General features: G+C 37.7%; 1 protein-coding gene across 1 annotated transcript in view; it reads right to left on the bottom strand.

Moving 5' to 3' along the window:
* Positions 1–20,633, bottom strand: part of LOC150054363 (uncharacterized) — a 715,379-nt gene that overhangs the window by 521,227 nt on the left and 173,519 nt on the right. The window lies entirely within an intron of this gene.

Genomic DNA, 20,633 nt, shown 5'->3' with positions numbered 1-20,633 from the left:
GACCAAATAAAAGCACCTCATACAAATAATATAGACTGATATTGCTATCAGAATATACATGTTAAATAGAATGTCATAATATATTACATTATATAATTTATATAATATATATTCATTAAATATTATTTATCTTATGTATCTTACTACATATTCTAAATAAAAATAAATTATATTACCTATCTTTCATATTACATGAAATATTTTATGTATTACATTACACATAAATAGTATAAATAAACATATATAATATAGTCTAAGTAGAATATATATTTTGTTTGCCAGTGATTTTGTAAAACAATAGTAGTAGAAGCAAAAAACATTTGTGTTTATTTCTTCTAAAGCAATATGATTAGATGGGGTAAGCTGCCCTTTATTGTCCTGGGCTTTCAAGGAGATCAACTACAGAAGGGCTAAATAGTGATTAGCTTTATTTGTTTTTCTTAACCCCTGACCCTTCGGAAAGCTGGAAGGGCACCTTGATTCTCCAGGTCTCAGAGATACCTATGGGTCTGGGCTACTGGCAGGCCTGTGGTTTGGGGTTTGCTCCATTTTCATTGTGAGCTGAACCTGCAACAATCCCCTGGACCCAGGTGGCTACTCATGATTTATGCTGGCTGTGAAACAACAGGCCAAGGCAGCAGAATGAAAGCAAAAGGCATTCCCACACTAAAGCCAGGCCTGGGATATTTCCATCATAAGGAATCAAGCTTTTCGTAGAGCTGGCCAGCTCCCAGTGAAATGGTGGAAGACAATTAGTTGATTCATGTCTAAGATTTGGGGTGGCAGGGGTGTGTGGATTGTCAATATTGTGAGATTTGCTTTTCTCCTCATGGAGTGGTAATTATGGGACATCGTGAAAATGCCTTAAAGGGCAGTTCTTCCCACATTCATCCCCTCTTCAGACTTCTACAGTCTTTCTAAAATCTTGCCACTGCCAGAATTGTACATTTTCTTTCCACTCCCCCCCCCCACCAAACGCACCTACAAGACAAGAAAAAAAATCTCAATACCCCCTTGTTTTCCAAGCACTGCCATTTCTGACTGCCCCAAGCATTTAGGCATGGTCTTCACGTAGAGCTGACTCCTCATCCCCACCCATGTTCTCCTTAATAGCTACCAGACCTCAGGACAGAACATTCACCACCTGAGAACACACTGCACCTTCTGTCCATATGGCCTGCAATGGGCTTGGCCTGTGGTTGTCGGCAAAGCCATTCCTCATTACTAATGTAATACATAATTCTAGGATTCTAAACACTTCCCTCCCTAGAACCACCCAAATAAATTAAGCACTATTCATTTCTTGAGCCTTCATACTCTATATATGCAGGAAAAATACTTTTATTATCCTTATTTTGGGGGGAGGGAAGGGGAGCAGGTTGCAGTATTGGAACCTTGCGAAGTATTCTAACACCAGAGCCATAGTTCCCATCAATCATGTTTAAAGGTATGTTTTGTTTGTTTGTTTTTCAGGTAGAGTCTTGTGCAAATATTGCCTGCACTTACCTCAGATTCTGATTTTCTTACCTCCCACTCCCAGAATAACTAAATGTGGACCCATGCCACCACATCCTGTACAGAGAAGGTATTATTCTAATCAAAGTATCATTATATGGGGCCAGGAGTTGGACCTAGTGGTACAGTGATTGCCTAGCATGCACAAAGACCGGGGTTTGATTCCTTGGTACCACATAAGGAGAGAAAAAAGAGCTGGAAATGGTGCTGCAGCTCATGTGGTAGAGCTTTAACCTTGAGAAAGCCCAAGGACAGTGCTCAGGCCCTAAGCTCAAGGCCCAGGACAAAAAATACCATTATATAGGGCCCTGGGGGCTCATGCTATAATCCTAGTGACTCAGAAGACTGAGGGCTGAGGATCACTGAAGCCATCCAGGGTAGGCAAATCTAAGAGACTTTTATCTCCAGTTGGCTAGCAAAAAACTTAAAGTGGAGCTGTGGCTCTAGTGAATAGAATGCCAGCTTTGAGCAAAACAGGTAAATGACCACACGATATTCTGAATCCAATTCCTAGTACTGGCACATACGCACAAAAATCATTAAATAAAAAATGTGTACTAGAGGATCACAGACCTGCTTAACAAGGGTCTATTTTACCTACATCCCTCTGTCCAAACTATCTTTGTGACCCTTCAGTTCTGAAATCAATATATTTTGAAATAATTTTACTAATTACCCAGATGTAAAACATTTAGATGTTTCAATGTTGTCCTGTTAGGACATGGGCCAGAGATCTGTGTCCAGTCAGTCAATTCATTCCTTCTAAAGGTTAATAGCTTATAAACAACAGAGATGTCTATTTCACAGTCCTTTTAAAACAGCAAGGACCTTCTTTTTTATTTACATATTTTTTATTGTGATTAATAGAATGGTTACATTACATTCAGCAGATAGAAGGTGCATAACTTCACAAACATTGATACCCTTTCTCATGACATGGTCCTCATTTCCCTCCCCTCCTCCCCCCCCACTCATCTTGATTTCCCGCCTTCCCTATCCAATTTCAAATAACCAATTAAGCACATATAAAATATATCAGATAACAAGGTGAAATATTGCAACAATATGAAGACCTTCATTTTTTGTCAATTTATTTTTTTATTAATAGGGTAATGTTTAGAGGGGTTAAAGTTATATTCGTCAGATAGTAGATGCATTACTTCTCACATATTGATACCCTTTCTTATGTTTTTGTTCCCATATCCCTCTCCTACACCCTCCCAGTCATCTTGTTTTCCCCTTCCCTTTCCTATTTCAAATAAACAAATGTATATACAATGTATCAGATAACAAAGTCAGATACAACAACAATATGAAATTAACCAAAGGGCAACAAAGGAGAAGAGAAAAAACATAGTACATTAAGAACAACAATCACTCAAGATAAACCTCCTTTCCATATCCTAGAGATCTTTTCATTTAGTCTCATCCTATATGACCTTATGTACCTAGGTTTTGAGCTATTGCAGTCCTCTGCTAGGAGAGCTCTAGATGTGTACTAATTATAACAAATGAGGGAAACCATTGAGTCTATGTTCCTTTGGGTCTGGATTACTTCACTCAATATGATTTTTTCCAAGTCTTTCCATTTCCTTACAAGTTGGGGGATGTCATTCTTTCTGATGGCAGCATAGAATTCCATTGTGTGTAAGTTCCACCTTATCTTCATCCAATCATCTACTGAGGGGCATCTAGGTTGGTTCCACATCTTTGCTATAGTAAATAGCACTTCAACGAACATTGTTGTGCTAGTGGCTTTATTGTGTCCTTGTTTCTGGATGATTGGGTAAATGCCAAGGAGTGGGATTGCCGGGTCATAGGGGAGCTCTATGTTGAGTCTTTTGAGGAATCACCATACTGTGTGCCACAGTGGTTGAACGAGTTTATACTCCCACCAATAGTGTCGTAGTGATGCCTCCTGGAAGGGCCTTCATTTTTAAATTTACTCAGATAGTAAAAAAAAAATTACAAGAGAATCTAGTGCAATATTTTGATCAAAGCTCACACATTTGGCATACTACCTCTGTATGACTGAAACAGAATTTTAATAAATCATACATAGCTTTATTACTCACAATGCCCCCTGATATCTTCTTCATTCTCTTTCTGATTTTGTCTTGTTCCATTTATTAAAGGAATATCCACTCAAAAATCAGCCCCTTCTTCACATACTACATCAGTTAACAATTGGGTATCTTTGAGGTTATCATTTGATAAGGCTGGATAAAACATATTTAAGAATACACTATTAATCTAACTAAATAAGAACAATAAATAAACCAAAAAGGATTAAGAGTTAAAGATAACATATCAACTTTATCATCTACTAATGAGTTTAATAATGTGGTTGTAAGCATTGCTCCCTCAAGTAGCTTTGGATAAGATAAATCTATGTATTAATTATTTCCAGAATTAACAAATTACTAAGAAATCATGAACAACAAAATTAAAGGAAGGATAGTACAAATTCCTGAGCAGTGTAAATGTAAGGTGCTATATCAAAATATCTAAAATATTATACAGACTAAGAATTCTTAACAATATTAAATGAGAAATGTACCTACTATCTTATGTATGTAACTGTAAGCTCTCAGTATATCACCTTGACAATAAAATTAAATTTACAAAAAAGAATTCTTAATGTACAGAAGCTTATTTTATTCTGTATAGTTTTCAGGATTTAATTAATGCATGCATTTAGTTGTACTCTTACCATAAAACTTCTTGATTTCAACCAGGACTTGAAGCAAACCCAAAGTTCAGTAGGTAAATTAAGCCAGGATGATATCTAATGAATTTCAGTGGTCAGAGATCAAGAATGCTCCAGGGACCTGAATTCCAGTTTGCTACAGAATGTTGCTAAAATTTCAGAAATTTTGTAATCAGGTTAATGTTGCACTGATAACTTGAATTCAGTGGGAAAAATTAATTCTATGTCACTATCTGGAATCAAAATACCTAACACCAATTGTAAAAGAAATTTGGTAGCTAAATACTAACCTACTTTAAAATGCATAATAAAAACAATGTGTTACATTTCACTTACTATCTGGTTTGCAAGAATATTTTAAGTTTCAATTTAATAAAGGAAATGATAGAACAGGAGCAAGGACAAAAATCACATGATTGTCTCAATAGATGCAGAAAAGGCATTTGACAAGATCCAACACCACTTTATGTTAAAAGCTCTGGAGAAACTAGGAATCAATGGAACATTCCTCAATATAATAAAGGCTGTATATGACAAACCCACAGATAGTTTTATAGTTAATGGCAAAAAGCTAAAGCCATTCTTTCTAAAATCAGAAACGAGACAAGGATACCCACTCTCTCCACTCCTCTTTACCATAGTATTAGAATTCCTAGCCAGTGCAATAAGGCAAGAAGCAAGCATAAAGGGGATCCAAGTAGGGAAAGAGGAAGTAAAACTATCCCTCTTTGCAGATGGCATGATTCTGTATTTAAAGAATCCTACAGACTCTACTCCCAAGCTCCTTGAGCTGATTCAAAATGGTGGAAGGGTAGCAGGCTATAAAATTAACCATCAACAATCAACTGTCTTCCTTTATGCCAACAGTGAGAGGAACGAGGCAATAATCAGGAAAGCAACTCCTTTCGCAATAACCTCAAAGAAAATAAAGCACCTAGGTATTAGCCTAACTAAGAATGTAAAAGACCTTTTTCATGAAAAATTTAAAACCGTAAAAAAGGAAATTAAAGCAGAACTAAGGAAATGGAAAAACCTCCCATGCTCCTAGATTGGAAGAATCAACATTGTGAAAATGACAATCTTGCCAAGGGCTATCTACAAATTCAATGCAATACCCATCAATATCCCAATGCCATTCTTTAAAGAACTAGAAGAGGCAATCCAAAATTTCATACGGAATAATAAAGACCCCACATAGCAAAAACACTTCCTAGCAGAAAGAACAGCACAGGAGGAATTTCAATTCCAAACTTTAGACTCTATTACAGAGCTATAATTATCAAAACAGCTTGGTACTGGCACAAGAACAGGCCTGAAGACCAATGGAATAGAACTGAGGACCCAAATATTAAACCACAGACCTATAGCCACCTAATCTTTGACAAGGAACCCAAAAAAATAGAATGGAAGAAAGATAGCCTCTTCAACAAGTGGTGCTGGCAAAACTGGTTAAGCACCTGCAGAAAACTAAAGTTGGATCCTTCTTTGTCACCCTGCACTAGAATTAAATCCAAATGGATCAAAGACCTGGAGGTAAAAGCTGACACACTGAAAACTTTACAGGAAGAAATAGGAGATACACTATGCCTCCTTGGCACAGGTTGAAACTTTCTTAATAAGGACCAAGAATCACAGCAAATAAGAGAAAGGCTGGATAAGTGGGACTGCATTAAACTGCAGAGCTTTTGTATGGCAAATGACCTAGCTAGTAAATTAATTAGGAAGCCTACAGAGTGGGAGAAGATCTTCACCAACCAAACAACGGACAAAGGCCTCATATCTAAAATATATCAACAGCTCAAAAAATTGAATCACTCCAAAACTAATCTCCAAAGTAACAACCATCCCATTAAAAGATGCGACAAAAACTTCTCTAAAGAAGAAACAAAAATGGCTATGGACACATGAAGAAATGCTTCACATCTCTGGTCATAAAAGAAATGCAAATCAAAACAACTCTAAGATTCCACCTCACTCCAGTTAGAATGGCCAGGATCAAGAAAACTAATAACAACAGATGCTGGAGGGGATGTGGCCAGGAGGGATCACTACTACACTGTTGGTGGCAGTGCAAACTTGTTCAACCACTATGGAAAGCAGTATGGCAGTGCCTCAAAAGGCTAAACATAGAGCTCCCCTATGACCCAGCAATTCCACTACTTGGCATTTATCCAACCATCCAGAATCTAGGGCATACTAAATCCACTAGCACAACAATGTTCATTGCAGCATTATTCATCATAGCAAAAATATGGAACCAACCTAGATGTCCCTCAGTTGATGAGTGGATCAACAAGTTGTGGTATTTGTACACAATGGAATTCTATGCTGCTGTCAGAAAAAAATGACATTGCCCCATTTGTTAGGAAATGGAAAGACTTAGAAAAAATCCTATTAAGTGAAGTAAGCCAGACTCAAAGGAACTTAGGCTCAATGGTTTCCCTCATTTGGCATAATCAGTAGAAACCTTGGGCTCTACTAGCAGAGATCTGCAATAGAGCAAAACCTTGATACATAAGGCCATATAGTATGAAGATAATTAAAAAGACCTCCAGGATATTGAAACCAAAGCCATATAATGAATGATTGTTGTCCTTAATGTACTATGTTGTCTCTCATCTCTTTTGCTGTCTCTTGGTTATCTCATATTGGTACAGTATCTCACTTTCTTATCTGATATATTGGATTTATTTGTATTTGATTATTTGAAAGTGGATAAGGAAGGGGGGAAACCAAGATGGGAGGGGGGGTGGAGGGGATGGTAATGGGGACCAAGACATGTGAAAGGGTATCAATATATGTGAATTAATGCACCTTCTATCTGGCAAATATCATGTAACCCTTTTATTAATTACAATAAAAAATATAAAAAAATAAATTAATTAATTAAAAAAAAGAAATGATAGGAGGGGAAATATAGGTTATGCCGCTTAAAAATGCACAAGCTCTCCATTTGGCTCTCATTTCTGTGTTATAATAATTAATTAATTGAATTAGCACAGAATTAACTTAATCCTCAATTAACAAGCAAATTGAAAAAATTGTTTGCAACAATGTACAGACTAACATATAGATTGCTAGTTCTCAAATTAAAGTTCTAAAAGAAAAGTGAAGGAAATCTGTAAACAGAGAAGCCACAAGAATTGAATTTGAGGCCCATAAGAAGTATGGGCTCACATACACAGCTGAAGCTTTGCAGCTTCGCACTGGATAATGTACACACTGACACCGACACCGTGAGGCCCAGTTCTCCTAGTGACACCCGCTGTCTCTTTCTCATTGTCGACATTTCCTGATAAAGTCGGTTGTTAGCTCTCCACTTACTCTTTGATTCAAGTCCTAACTGAACTCATTTTCTATGTTTGCCAGTCCTGGGGCTTGAACTCAGGGCCTGAGCACTGTTCTTGGCTTTCTCAAAACTAGTCTCTACCACTTGAGCCACAGCACCACTTCCAGCTTTGTTCTGTGTATATGTGATCCCAAGGAATCAAACCTAGGGTTATGTGTGTGCCAGGTAGGCACTCTACCACTAGGCCAAACTCCCGGCTCACCTAACTAAACTCATTCTTAGGATGAGTTCACTAGGATGATGGACTTAACACTGCCTCACCCAGCGATTTCTCCAGAAATAAGCTCATTCTGTTTCACATCACCAAGTCACTCAAAGACAACCTCATTTTCCTACAGAAACACATCCTCTAAAGTCTTGCATGGGAATCCTGTGATCTCTGACAGGAGATTGTAAATGTCTTTCATAGCACCTGTCATTCCCCATCACAACATTCTCCAGCATGTCCCCAGATGCCCCCATATGACATGTAATTTATCCATATCCCAGGCCGCTGTCTCCATTATTTTCATCCAACTTGCACACTCCCTTGCATTCACAGTCTGTCGCTCCCTTGCAGAATATCTAAACTCCCAGTGTCTGCTGTTAGGCCACTTGGCCATTCTGCAGCTACAGATGAGTCAAACTGTTACCGTCCTCATGTTTGTATACATCCATGCAATATTTACCTATCTCCCACTCCCAAAGCAACTGAACACGGGCATGTGTCACCACCTGCACCCTGTACAGAAGACGGGCAGAAGAGCAAGTCAGTTAGTATGAAGGTAAACAAACGATAATGATCTACAAATGACTACAACTGCTTTCCTCATGTGGGGTGTGTGTGTGTGTGTGTGTGTGTGTGTGTGTGTGTGTGTGTGTGTGTGTTAAATTCAACACTCGATGCATGTTACATAAGAACTCTACCATTTAAGGTAGTCCACTGACACCCTTGGATTTATTATATTTGATATGTGAGACTGGATCTCACTACCTTGGCCCTAGATGGCCTCCAGTTTGTGGTTTTCCTGCCTCTCTGCCTTTTGACTTACTTGGAGTTTTAGGTAGGACCAGCGTATATATTATTTTGATGTCATTACTAGGGTTGTACTCAGAGCCTCATGCTCTACTTCAACTTTTTGACTTAAGGCTGTTACCCTATCACTCGAGCCACAACTCTACTTTCAGCTTTTTGCTGATTAACTGGAAATAACACCTTTTGTGTTTGTCTATTCAGGCTGGCTTTGAACTGCAATTCATAGACCTCAGCCTTCTTAATAGCTGGGATTACAAGTGTGAAACAATTGTGCCAGCTGTTTTTTAAAATTATCTTTTTAAGTAGTTGTGTAAAAGAGTTTCAACTCAATGTACTAATTCACAAGGATAATACATCCTGACCAAAGAGTTTCTCAATTTGCTTTTTCAATATTTTCATTATTCCTAATTACTGAGCTAATCTATCAGCCTCATTCATCTGTTCACCACCTTGCTTCAAGGTGAGAATATTTACTTGAGAACATAGTAACGCTTCATACCCACCTGAAATTTTGTAACCCTGTCTACAATTGTACTTGCACCCTGACACTTGGAGAAAGTGCCTCTTTATCTGGTAGTCTTTTTTACTGCTAGTCCATGCATGTACTCCCACCTTTTCTACTCCTTAAATAACTGTATCTTGTGTCCTCTTCATCCTCTCTCCCCAGTCTCCACTCTCCATTCAAACATTTTCTAGTCTGACAGGTATTTAAATATGTCCATTTCATTTACTATACCCCTATTGCTCTTTCCTTTCCATAAAGAAAGCATTCCTTAAGATTGAGCTATACATTTTGCTTGCATTTATTTACTTCCTGTAGATACTTCAAAATATTTCCATCTGAGGTCACTGCTATCACTCAAAAATGCATCTGTAAGGTTATCAATCATCCGATTATTGTTAAATACTTTCAGTCTACTTAAATTCTTCCATTCATTACTTTATACTGGCTGCTTCCTGTGAACACATTTTCTCTTTATCACTCTATGCCTTTTTCTGAACCATCTCATCTTCTATAATTTGAAATATCCATATACGAGTGTATAGAATTTTAACACTACCATCTGATACCTCGGTGGACTTTCTTAAATCAAATTCAGCATCTTTAGATCTGAGCTTCAATCTCTTCTCTCAACTTGGCTCTTGCATGGGTATTTCCATCCCGTCACAATCACCCATATCACTGCCTATAAAAACTCTAAAAATAATACTCAATGTAAGTTTGTCCCTTGGATCACTTTCCAGAGATTGTCAGCTGCCTCCTAAAGATAACAAACAGGTTTTAACCTTTTCCTTTTTTTCCTTCATTTTTTTCTGTATTGAAACCGAACACAAGGTACCACTGTCCCTTCCCACTCAAAAATACTTCCAGTATGTTGTCTCACCTCTCTTCAAGTGATCAGATTAGCCTTTTTATACACTTAAATACTGCCTCCACACGAAAAATCCTCCTTTTGAATAAAGCTGCACCCCCTTAGCTCTTCAGCTCAGATTTGTCCTTGTGTCCCTCCACACCTCTCAGTAATTACCTAGCTGTGGTGTCAGTGCCTCAGTGACTCCAATAAGGCACTCATGCTCTCTCTCTGCATCTCTCTGCCTGCAGCCCACTTCCCTATATCTGCTCATAATCTTTTAGGGTGCAGATGGAGCATCAATATATCAAGGAATCCTACATGGACTCTCAAAACTAAGTTTTGCTGCCCTTAGCATTTGCTTCTCTTGTATCCCAGCGTCATGCTCACAAAGCAGTGATTGTTTGAGCTTTGCTTATTTGCCTCCAATTAAAAAATGATGGCTGATATCTAATTTTTAACACTGAAGATTTTTTTCATATATTTTTATTGCAATTACTAGAAGGGTTACATGATATTTGCCAGATAGAAGGTGCATTACTTCACATACATTGATACCCTCTCACATGTCTTGGTCTCCATTTCCCTCCCCCCCACCTCCACCCCTCATCTTATTTTCACCCCTTGCTTATCCAATTTCAAATAACCAAATACAAATATATCCGATTTTTCAGGTAACAAAGTGAGATACTGTAACAATATGAGATAACCAAGGGACAGCAAAGGAGATGAGAGATAACATAGAACCTAAAGGACAACAATCATTCATTATATGGCTTATGTTTCTATATCCTAGAGATCCTTTCATTTAGCATTATACTGTATGGTCTTATGTATCTAGGTTTTGCTCTATTGCAGATCTTGGGTAGGAGAGCCCAAGGTTTCTACTGATTATGCCAAATGAGGGAAACCATTGAGCCTAAGTTCCTTTCAGTCTGGCTTACTTCACTTAATATGATTTTTTTTCTAACTTTCCATTTCCTAACAAATGGGGCGATGTCGTTCTTTCTGACAGCAGCATAGAATTCCATTGTGTACAAATACCACAACTTGTTGATCCACTCATCAACTGAGGGAAATCAAGGTTGGTTCCATATCTTTGCTATGGTGAATAGTGCTGCAATGAACATTGTTGTGCTAGTGGGTTTAGTATGTCCTTGTTTCTGGATGGTTGGGTAAATGCCAAGTAGTGGAATTGCTGGGTCATAGGGGAGCTCTATGTTTAGTCTTTTGAGGAACTGCCATACTGCTTTCCATAGTGGTTGAACAAGTTTGCACTCCCACTAACAGTGTAGGTAGTGATCCCTCCTGGCCACATCCCCTCCAGCATCTGTTGTTATTAGTTTTCTTGATCCTGGCCATTCTAACTGGAGTGAGGTGGAATCTTAAGGTTGTTTTGATTTGCATTTCTTTTATGACCAGAGATGTGGAGCATTTCTTCATGTGTCTATAGGCCATTTTTGTTTCTTCTTCAGAGAAGTTTTTGTCGCATCTTTTAATGGGATGGTTGTTACTTTGGAGATTAGTTTTGGAGTGATTCAATTTTTTGAGCTGTTGATATATTTTAGATATGAGGCCTTTGTCCGTTGTTTGGTTGGTGAAGATCTTCTCCCACTCTGTAGGCTTCCTAATTAATTTACTAGCTAGGTCCTTTGCTATACAAAAGCTCTGCAGTTTAATGCAGTCCCACTTATTTAGCCTTTCTCTTATTTGCTGTGATTCTTGGTCCTTATTAAGAAAGTTTCAATCTGTGCCAACGAGGCCTGGTGTATCTCCTATTCCTTCTTGTAAAGTTTTCAGTGTGTCAGCTTTTACCTCAAGGTCTTTGATCCATTTGGATTTAATTCTAGTGCAGGGTGACAAAGAAGGATCCAACTTTAGTTTTCTGCAGGTGCTTAACCGGTTCTGCCAGCACCACTTGTTGAAGTGGCTGTCTTTCTTCCATTCTATTTTTTTTGGCTTCCTTGTCAAAGATTAGGTGGCCATAGGTCTGTGGTTTAATATCTGGGTCTTCAGTTCTATTCCACTGGTCTTCAGGCATGTTCTTGTGCGAGCACCAAGCTGTTTTGATAATTATAGCTCTGTAATAGAGTCTAAAGTTTGGAATTGAAATTCCTCCTGTGCTGTTCTTTCTGCTAGGAAGTGTTTTTGCTATATAGGGTCTTTTATTATTGCATATGAAATTTTGGATTGCCTCTTCTATTTCTTTGAAGAATGACGTTGGGATATTGATGGGTATTGTGTTGAATTTGTAGATAACTCTTGGCAAGATTGTCATTTTCACAATGTTGATTCTTCCATTCCAGGAGCCATGGGAAGTGTTTCCATTTCCTCAGTTCTGCTTTAATTTCCTTTTTCAGGGTCTTAAAGTTTTCATCAAAAAAGTCCTTTACATTCTTAGTTAAGCTAATTCCTAGGTACTTTATTTTCTTTGAGGCTATTGAGAAAGGAGTTGCTTTCCTGATTATTGCCTCATTCCTCTCACTGTTGGCATAGATGAAGGCAGTTGATTTTTGAGGGTTAATTTTATACCCTGCTACCCTTCCAAAGTTTTGAATCAGCTCAAGGGGCTTGCGCGTATAGTCTATAGGATTCTTTAAATACAGAATCATGTCATCTGCAAAGAGGTAAAGTTTTACTTCCTCTTTCCCTACTTGGATCCCCTTTATGCTTGCTTCTTGCCTTATTGCACTGGCTAGGAATTCTAATACTATGTTAAAGAGGAGTGGAGAGAATGGGCATCCTTGTCTCGTTCCTGATTTTAGAGGGAATGGCTTTAGCTTTTTGCCATTAACTATAAAACTATCTGTGGGTTTGTCATACACAGCCTTTATTATATTGAGGAATATTCCATGGATTCCTATTTTCTCCAGAGCTTTTAACATAAAGGGGTGTTGGATCTTGTCAAATGCCTTTTCCGTGTCTATTGAGACAATCATGTGATTTTTGTCCTTGCTCCTGTTGATGTGTTGAATTATATTAATTGATTTGCGTATGTTGAACCAGCTTTGCCTCCTTGGGATGAATCCAGTTTGATCATAGTGTATAATTTTTTTGATGAGTTGTTGTAGACAGTTGGCCAGTATTTTGTTGAGAAGTTTTGCATCGATGTTCATCAAAGAAATATGTCTATAGTTCTCTTTCTTTGATGAATTTCTGTCTGGTTTGGGGATGAGGTTTATACTGGCTTCATAGAATGAGTTTGGTAAAGAACCTTCATTTTCAATTTTGTTGAAGAGCTTGAGGATTAGTGGTGTGAGCTCTGCTTTGTAGACCTTATAGAATTCAGCTGTGAATCCATCTGGCCCTGGCTTTTCTTTAGGTGGAAGTTCTCTTATTGCCATTTCTATTTCAGAGTTGAAATAGGCCTGTTGAGTTGGGTGAGTTCTTCTTGATTGAATGTGGGTATGTTAATATTGGGTAGGAATCCATCCACTTCTTCTAGATTCTCAAATTTGTTGGCATAAAGGTTTGAGAAGTATTCCCTCCTGATACTCTGGATCCTGGTAATTTCTGTCTCGATATTACCATTTTCGCCTGTGATTTTGTTTATTTCAGTACGCTCCCTTCTTTTTTTTGGTAAGATTTGCTAAGGGTTTGTCAATTTTGTTAAATCAAATATAGTGCAAACCCCACTTGAAGCATACTAGAAAGAGATGACTGGTAAAGACAGTGCATACTTGAGCAAAGAACATGCTACATTCTCAAATGGACATTCAAGAGCTCACACAAAAGTTCTGAATGGTTTCTACTAACACGCTTCTACTATGTTTCCTGGATTCTCAGCTCTATAAGTACAAATAGTCCCTCTACCATTTCTTCCCTTTATCTCATATACATGCAGTAGGCTTAAGCCTGTATTGCATGAATTAGTATAACCTCACCTAAAAAGACTCCACAAATTTTTGTGTCAGGAGAGCGAGGGAGATGGTGTTTATACCAGGTCTGAAACTGGAACTGAGTGCCTGAGAACTCTCTCTGAGCTTTTTTTTGCTCCAGACTAGTGCTCTATCACTTAAGCCACAGCTCTGCTTGCTTCCTTCCAGCTTTTTAATTGGAAATAAGGACCTCATGAACTTTACTGCCACAGTTGATTTCCAACCACAATCCTCAGATCTCAGCATCTTCAGCTTGGATTATATGAGTGAGCAACCAACACCTCGTCTCATGCGAATCTTAATAATCGCCAATACTGTCAAGATTTCAGTGAAATATGTCCATTGGCACACTACTCTTGCAAATACAATTTGTCATAATCCTTTGAGAAAATAATTTTATACAATGTACTCTTAGGATTGTTTTTAAAGTAGTAGTTTCACTCTGAAGAAATAAGCTTTAGTATCCACAGATACTAAAACTTGTGCACAGATGGTTCTTGTCTCATTACTTGTAATGCTGAAAAAGTATGAGCAACATAAATATCCAATAGTAGTTTTATAAATTAAGACTTGCCATGGAAGTAGAATATTATTTCACTATTTTTAATTATGTGTACCAAGATTTGCAGTAACTATGAACCATGTACATTCTCTCATGTTTTTGAGTAAGTGGCATACAAAATTTATGTAGAAAGCATGAACTCAACTAGGTATAAATGAATATGCATATGAAAACAATAATATTTTAAGATAATAAAAGAACTTGTCAACAATAGAGTAATATTATCATTGCACATGTCTTGATCATTCACTATGTTGGAGTGTTGCTGTAATATACCCTCATTGGTTTGTTTGATGCATATAACTACTTTATTATGTTTTAGGATGTAGAAAATAAGCCTTGGAATGGCTGCATAACTATCCATAAAACATCATGGATATGTAAAATCTAGAGTCAGGATACTTTTAAATAATAAAAATATTTAATAATAGTTATGCCATTGCTTGTTAATATGATTATAGGACTATTTTTGTTTATCAAATAAAATTTTGACCAATAGAAAAAAAATCTCACCTATGAACTCTCTTGGATATAATTTAAATTAAATTCTTCTCCACTATCAAATTAATAAGAGGTTATTACTTGAGGTTATTATATGCCAAAGTAATCTTAAAAGCACAAAAGTGAACTATGAACATATTCATATTTCAAGAACCTACCGTTGTGCTTTCCAGTGACAAATTTTAAGAATTAGCAAGCTGGGAGCTGGTTGCTCACACCTGTAACCCTAGCCCAGCATAAAAGTCCAGTCTGTGAGACTAATCTCTAATTAATTACCAGAAAACCAGAAGTGGCACTCTGGTTCAAAGTGGTAGAATGCTAGCCTTGAGCTCAGGAGCTCAGGGACAGAGCCAAGGCCGAGAATTCAAGCCCCACAACAGACAAAAAGAAAAAAAAAGAAAAATTATAAAGTCTACTCACCTGATTTAGAAATTTTAACTGTGGCTGGGTTTGGTGGCTCATACCTGTAATCCTAGCTAGTCAGAAGGCTGAGATTTGAAAATAGCAGTTAAAAGCCAGCCCAGGTACTAAAGTCCCTATCTCCAATTAACCACCAGAAAACTGAAAGTGGCACTGTGACTCAAGGGGTGGGGGAGGTAGCCTTGAGCAGAAGAGCTCAAGGACAACACCCCAACTCAGAGTTCAAGTCCCACGACTGATTAAAAAAAAAAGAAGAAATTTCAACTGTGAGCACAGTGTACGGAAATCTTAGGTAAACCCTTTTGTTATGCAGCTATGTTCACCAGGAAATAGCTCGCAGGAAAGGTAATCACATGCTTTTGACCCAGCTATGCCCATAGAAGTAGAGGACTATACAGAATCTGAGACAATGGTGGTGTTTTCTTATTTTTTGTATTATACTAATATTTGTAAGTATACCAGTTCTCTGAGTTTCTAACACATGGTGTGTGTTAGCAAACATCATTAAGCAGGTTTGTGAAAACTCGTAAAGATCCATTTGAGGACATGAAATATCATTTGCCCCCAAATTCACTTCCTTGCCTGAAGTTCTCATTCTAGTATACTTCAAGTGAGGTTTGCACTAGACTGATAATAAAAAGAAAACCATCTTTTCAAAAAAATTATGTGTAAGACACTGGAAATTGTAATCTGATGTGTGCAGTAAAATATATTCTAGAACAATGGTTAGAATGCACTTTATCTAGTAGTCTTGTAAAGCACATTTGCCTAAAAAGAGTACAGATGTTAAAGAATGACAATCACAAGTTCATAGGCCATGTGAAAATGGAACCACAAATTCGGCCTCTAAAGTGCCTATTTCTCAGCTCTGTAGCTAAGCCTTTTCTGGGTTCTTACCCAAAACATAGAGAGAAAAGTCTGAATTACATGATGTCAAAATTCATAGCACTACATTGTTGAAATCTCCATGATATTAAGAAAAGAATCAGTGTGTACCTACAAAGATGGATTACGTTGGTCTTAGTTAATGGCAGGTGATGGTTAGGAATGGATTCAATGTTAAATGGCAACTCTTTTGTATAACTACTTAAAGATAATGAAATTTAAGAAAGAAATTGATATGTGATCGCTCAAGAGCCCAGTGCTAATTAGAAATATTAGAAATATTTATTTGACATATTTTACTTGGATATGTTCATAAAAACATGTTATTAAAATATTTTACTGAAAAAATTGGAATATGCAGCTCTCCTAGAACTGCAGCACCCTTAGAAACTTCAGTTACTATCATGCCCTATCTTATGAAATGTAGAAATTCTGCTATAATGTGAATGCCTATAATGATTTCATTATTATGTTGTAAGTCTCTGTATGAAAACAAAATGAATTTGAGTTTAAGCTGAGGTATTTTGCAGGGGATGATCCAAAGTTATCATCAAATAGATTGCCTATGCATGAACGAAGCCATGGGTCAAAGAAGGAGGAAAAGACCAGCTTGTACATATAGTTAAGGTTTTAATGGTGTAGAACATGGAGAAAGGGTAAGGGTAAAATTTCAGACTGTTTAGCAGCTGAAGGCTGAGACTACAAACCCAAGTAACTTGGTAATCATGACCCTGCTATCTATCTATAAATGGGTATAGATTAGAATGAATGGATTTTTATAAATTAATGACAATGACAATAACTACACAATAACCTTAGTAAAGAAAGTGGATATAAAATGGTCAAAGGGAGAAGTAGTAACAGAATGTCACTTACATATTCATAAACAAATTACTTAGTAATATAAGGAGAAAACCCCCCCCAAAAAACATTTTTAAGAAAAAAAGAGAATTAACGATGTGAGAAGCACAGACAGAAAATTGTTTCTAGTTTGATTAACCACTTTAAAATAAGGTAATAAATAGCCAAAAATCATGCCACAGTAATTTAAAATTCCCTGAAGTAATATTAAATTCTATTCTCTTGAGGTATCAAGGCATTCTAAGGAGAGGGAAGAATACTTCAAACAATTCTGTTTCCCACTACTGACATAGGAGAATTCAGGGGGAGTTGTCTTCAAATATTCTTCTCTTTAACATAACCCTGAGTTTTATCTCTGCTACCTCACAGCACTTTGAGTCTCAAAGCTTTTCTGACCCTCAGGATATGAAGAGGTGCTGGTAACACCCAACTCACGGGATTTGGATTGGACAGAAATGAATAAAACCCTCTTACAAAATACCATCCTTTCCCCTGTTAAACCTGACTGTACCTCTAATACTTTAAGAATGCCTTCAAATTGTGAAGTTTCCAAAATTGATAGTCTCATAAGCCACAACTACTATATACCTTTCTTTAAGAAATGTCACAAAAATGGAATCATACAGTAAATAGTTTTCGTTGTTTTCCTTTGTGTTTCTTAGAAATATACACTTATTATCCAACAGTGTTTTGGCATTTCATAACATATTCCTTTAATGTTCTGTAGTATGGCCATTCCATTCTCAATTCAAATGCCAACTCTCTCTGTGTGTGTGTGTGTGTGTGTGTGTGTGTGTGTGTGTGTGTGCTGGCACTGGGACATGTACTCAGGGCCTGGCAGCTGTCCCTTATCTTTTTTGCTCAAGGCTGATGTTCCACTTTTTAAGAGACACCTTTACCCTTTATAACTGCTTGGTAGTATTCGACAATAAGAGTCTCAAAGATGTTTCAGCCTGGGTAGGCTTCAAAAGACTATCCTTAGATTTCGGCCTCCTGAATAGCTAGAATTATTGCTGTGAGCCACTGGCACCCAGCACCCAATTCCGTCTTTTGTCTCTATCCTTGTCATCATCATCAAAGTCATCTGAGCATTTGGGTTTGAGCCTCCAAGAGGATCATGATACCATGGCAACCTGACTTAATCACTGCAACTGGCCATTGATGTAGCAGTGGAATAAGCTGCCCTGTACACCTTTGAGTCAAGATCATGAATGACAGAGCTGGACACTCTCACACGCCTCTCTCAGTTTGGGTCCCTTTTTCCTACTTTAGGAGGAAAATGTAGACTGTAGTGAATTTTTCAATTGCCATGGTTTGAAATCATCTCTTGACATAAGTCTGCACAAACTCGTATAAGAGAACATATTTCAACATCCCAAGGGACTTCTCACTCACCTAAAACAGGGAAATCGCAGAGATTAACTATAGGAAGTATAGCCTAGACTCTTCCAAAAGCCTTCTGGAAAGCCAATGGTTAACTTCAAATCTTTCATTCTATAAGCATCTCTGCTCCACACATTGCATATGTCAAATTAAATGGCCATACCTTTGACTCTGGCCCCAGCTGAATCAGATCTTGGAGCTGTCTTTCCCATTACCACATAGGTGACTTAGCTGAACATGTACTTCCAACCAATACAAGTAGCATGCAGTACCTGGAGAGTCTGTCCCTCTTCCAGAGTCAAAATATGCCTTGTGATTTTCAGATATGGTACCAGATGCCACCCACAGTATCAAGACATTGCACGTTAGATCAGAAAGGAGACTGGTGCTCAAGTACAATTCAGGGATTTAAATTTCTGAAGGGTTTAGAGATGTAGAAACTGAAGTAGAGTTGGTGCTGAATGATTTTCTCTAGATCAGTACTTTTTAAATTGTGGCACAATAACCCATTCATTCTAAGGTAACTATTTTTTAATCTCTGGAAATCACTGATAAACGTAGAGATAAAGACCCTCCATTTATCTCTCTGCCATGTAATCCTGATTATTTGTTCATAATTAAATGACCCAGGGTTGAGCCACTGCTCATTAATAGTTCTTCCTCAAAGTTCTCAAAGTGGAGTTAACAAATGAAAGTCACTCAAAGAAAAAGCAAGAGGTTTAGGTAATTATAAGCAAACAAATTTCTTATTATCATGGGTATAGTGTGAAAGAATAAACACATTGAGAGAGAGAAAGAGAGGGAGGAGAGATGGAGGAGGAGAGGGAGAGGGAGGGGGGAGAGAGGTGGAGAGGGAGAGAGAGAGGGAGGGAGAGAGAGAGAGAGAGAGAGAGAGAGAGAGAGAGAGAGAGAGAGAGAGAGAGAGAGAGAGAGGATCCTGATAACATGTAAACATGTAATTCCCTTTTTTGGTTAATCTGGAGATCTTTTCTATCATTCCATCTCACACTTATTACAAACAATACCTGAGGGTCCCTCAATAAAGGTCCTTCATTTCTAGACTTAAGTAGTAGTCATCTCCTGCCACTTTTCATACACACACCCCTGAATTCTTATCACGTAGACTGAGAATTGCTGGAAGGTCTTCAGGATTCAATTACTTTAAAGAACAAACTCTGTTCAAAGAAAGGAATTTTGTTACGGAATGGAATTTTCTTGGGAGAGCCCAGGCCAGCGGAAAAAGAGTTTCCTGGGGATTCTTAATAAGACAATAAAGTCCATTTGGGACTCTGTTACTCCGTGTGTGTGTGTGTGTGTGTGTGTGTGTGTGTGTGTGTGTGTGTGTGTGTGTGTACTTTTTCTAGTTACATAATGGTGGCTTGTCCAATTCCAATGCCTTTCTAAAAATCAACTTGTGCAAAAACTCAAGGAATTAAAGAAAATTGGGATGTCAAAGGAATTTGAAAATAATTGACAATTCCAATTCCAAGTGTCATGTAGTGTCTTGGATGGCAGTAAGGAATCTTACAAGTAAAGAGAGAAAGTGGTATCTTTGGAGGCATTCAAATGCTAAATGGATGTTGTAAGAGAAAATACAGGTGATTTCTTTAAAGCAAAGTGGGCATGGGATTTTAAAAAAAGATTAAACAGTCAAAACCTACTCCCATACCTATTTGCCTTCACCAAGAAGAATTTGCTAGATTTTCCCTGCACAGATCACATTGTCACCTAAAAAATATGAAACAAAACAATGCTGGCTCATCCACATGATATTCCTGGAAAAGATTACTTTTATTACTATTGGTTTACACTGGTCCCCAGGCTGATAATGACACTCAAAACTATTAGTGCATGATGAGGTATTTAATTTACATTGTGAATTAAAGAGAAAACTGAATATACCAAGGAACACTTACAACATTCTTCCCAAGCCTACAGCACCTACTGGCCCTTCTTAGTGTCCATCAGTCTTCCCTGTACACAGGTTTCCATGGAAACAGATATCTGATGCTCTGGAAAGGCAATTTCATTTCTGACTGGCTCTACAGGAGCAAGACCCTAGCACCTACAGAGGCAGCAGGTGTGGTACGAGGGAAGAAGCTGGGGTGGACATTATGGTACAAGATCAGACATCTTAAACAGGCAGTGATCAGATGCAGCAATAAGTACATCTCTTCCCCAAGGAAAGTGTGTGTTCTTCCA

The sequence above is a fragment of the Megascapheus bottae genome, chromosome 15 (genome assembly GCF_031878675.1).
Source record: "Megascapheus bottae isolate mThoBot1 chromosome 15, mThoBot2.hap1, whole genome shotgun sequence".
In the NCBI taxonomy this organism is placed as follows: Eukaryota; Metazoa; Chordata; class Mammalia; order Rodentia; family Geomyidae; genus Megascapheus; species Megascapheus bottae.
This window is presented reverse-complemented; position numbering and strand designations above follow the sequence as displayed.